Below are 2,871 nucleotides of genomic sequence, written 5' to 3'. Positions count from 1 at the left end.
AGTCTAGGAGACTGATGACTTCAAATGTTAAGTCCCATAGAGCTTAGAGCCATTTGGTCCATTTTTTTCTTTTTTTTTTAATATCCTTAGCCAGCATGTCATACCCGCCCTACAGGAGAGAGACGCATCGAACTCAGCAGTTTTTATGGAAGTTGGGCCCCACCGCACATAGCTCGTGAAGTTCACCTGTTTCCCCGAAACACATTTGAAAACGATCGACTTATCAGCCGAATAGTTTCCAAGTCCTTGGCAGGCGAGATCACCTGATCTCACTCGCTATGTTATAGGTTGTGGGGCTACCTGAAAGACAAGGTTTACCAGGGGAACATTCACACATGTGCTGATCTGAAGCACGGCATATCAAGAGAGGTAGGCAGCATACCTACGAACATGCTGCGTTGTGCTGTGCAGAATGCAATCCTGCGATTTCAGACTCTTCTGGACACTACCAATGGTACCGGAATGTAATGGTATGATGTACTGTAGAAGCACATTAGAAGTGTTTCAGTTGAATTTATTCTGCATTATTTCTCATCCCCATGACCTTCACATTAATGCTACCAAGTTTGGTCCTCGTGCGGTGTAAGTAGGCAGTTTAGATTCTTGTGTTGGCAACGCCACGTAGCGCTCTGTATGAAAATCACTGGCTGTGCTGTGTGCAGTCTGTGGCTGGTTTGCATTGCCAGAATATTCGGTATTGTAGTGTTGGGCAGTTGGATGTGAACAGCGCGTAGCGTTGGGCAGTTGGTGGTGAGCCGACACCACTCATGGAGGAGGAGAGAGAGATGCCAGAGTTTTGAGAGGTTGCTCTAAGCGAACGATCTGGACGTGTGTCCGCCAGAAAAAGAAAATTTGTAAAGATGCATGTCATGAATTGATAGATATAAATATATGACGACTTTTGAACTTTATTAAAGTAAATACATTGTTTGTTCTCTATCAAAATCTTTTATTTGCTAACTGTACCTATCAGTAATTAGTGCCTTCAGTAGTCATAATTTTTTATTTAGCTGGCAGTATTGGCGTTCGCTGTATTACAGTAGTTCGAGTAATGAAGATTTTTGTGAGGTAAGTGATTCATGAAAGGTATAGGTTATCGTTAGTCAGGGACATTCTTTTGAAGGCATTATTGAAAGTCAGATTGCGATGCGCCAAAAAAAAAAAATAATAAAAATTCTGTGTCAGTTCAGTGATGATCAGAATAAATAAAGAGAGAAATGTCTGTGTACGTTGAGCTTTGAAAATCAAATAAAGTAAGAGGTTTTCTAGCACTGTCATTATTAAGTTTTTCTAAGGGGACGTTACAACGGTAATTAGTTTCCGTGTTATAACGTGTTAAATAAGAAAGGTTTACTTACAACCATCCGGTATATGAACAGCAAAATGAGCCTGCATCCCATGCATGTAGCATATTCTCCAACGTTGTGCAAGGTGAGGAATGAGCCTGCATCCCATGCATGTAGCATATTCTCCAACGTTGTGCAAGGTGAGGGAGGCCACGAGTGAAATTTGAGACTAGTTGGGTGGGGACTTTATATTTCAAGTACATTTATACTAAATAGTACAAAAAAATGGATCAAATGGGTCTGAGCACTATCGGACTTTACTTCTAAGGTCATCAGTCCCCTAGAACTTAGAACTACTTACACCTAACTAACCTAAGGACATTCCACACATCCATGCCCGAGGCAGGATCCGAACCAGCGACCGTAGCGGTCTCGCGGTTCCAGACTGTAGCGCCTAGAACCGCTCGGCCACCCCGGCCGGCTAAATAGTAAAATATTGGATAATGAAGTCAGTGGCGGTTCGTAAGCAGAAATTCGTAGTTAACTTGTAAATGGCGCGTTTGTGTAGCAATGGTTACTGGAACGATTTTAATTTCAATAATCAACAGCCTCAGTTGCACCGTTTACCTAGAATTTACCCTGGTTTCAGCCGGGATAACCCAACCTTCTTCAGAATAACAGTAACTACCGTTTATCCACAGTGGACATCGTCAAGATAAAACTACAAATCCATAAATTATCGTCAGACTGTACTGGGGTTGTAGTACAGCACTCGTGGCTGCCGCATAGCGGTCGCGATGTGGGCCGAGGCAGTTTCAGATAAGTTTTTACAGTCTGACGATAATTTATGGATTTGTAGTTTTAGCTTGAAGATGTCCACTGTGGATAAACGGTAGTTACTGTTATTCTGAAGAAGGTTGGGTTATCCCGACGAAAACCTAGGTAAATTCTAGGTAAACGGTGCAGCGGAAGTAGTTGATTATTAAAATTAAAATTAATATTTATACAGTTGCTGACAGGGCCACGAAATGTTGAAAATAAAAAAAACACGTAAGGCCGAAGGTGTCGGGACTTGCCTCAAAAGTGGATGGGAATTAATGCTGAGTATGTGACGTCACCAGATGACGTACCTCGCCGCATGTGCAGCGACTGAGCTTGCCGGTGTGTCGCACCTGATCATCCAGCCCAACTCAAGTATTCACGCCGGTGTGCCTCCAGAGAGGAAAGGGATGTTCGAGTGATGCAGTGCATTCAAGCATACGGAGCAAATTTTGAACACCTTCTGTAAATGTGATCTGTTGTAAACATAGAAGTTACAAAATTATTGTCCTCGATATAACCCAGCAAAGGCTCTTCTTATTTTGAATTTCTTTTCTTTTCTGAAGACCGTGCAACTCTCTAGAATGAAATTACAATTAAATCAATACCATTAGCTGCTGACGAGCGTTGATATACGTCAACGGGGACAGGTGAAAATATGTGCCCCGACCGGGACTCTAACACGAGATCTCCTGCTTACATGCCAGACGCTCTACCCATCTGAGCCATCGAGGGCACAGAGGATAGCGCGACTGCAGGGACTTCT

This window comes from Schistocerca gregaria, chromosome 7 (genome assembly GCF_023897955.1).
Source record: "Schistocerca gregaria isolate iqSchGreg1 chromosome 7, iqSchGreg1.2, whole genome shotgun sequence".
NCBI classification, from domain to species: domain Eukaryota; kingdom Metazoa; phylum Arthropoda; class Insecta; order Orthoptera; family Acrididae; genus Schistocerca; species Schistocerca gregaria.
This window is presented reverse-complemented; position numbering follows the sequence as displayed.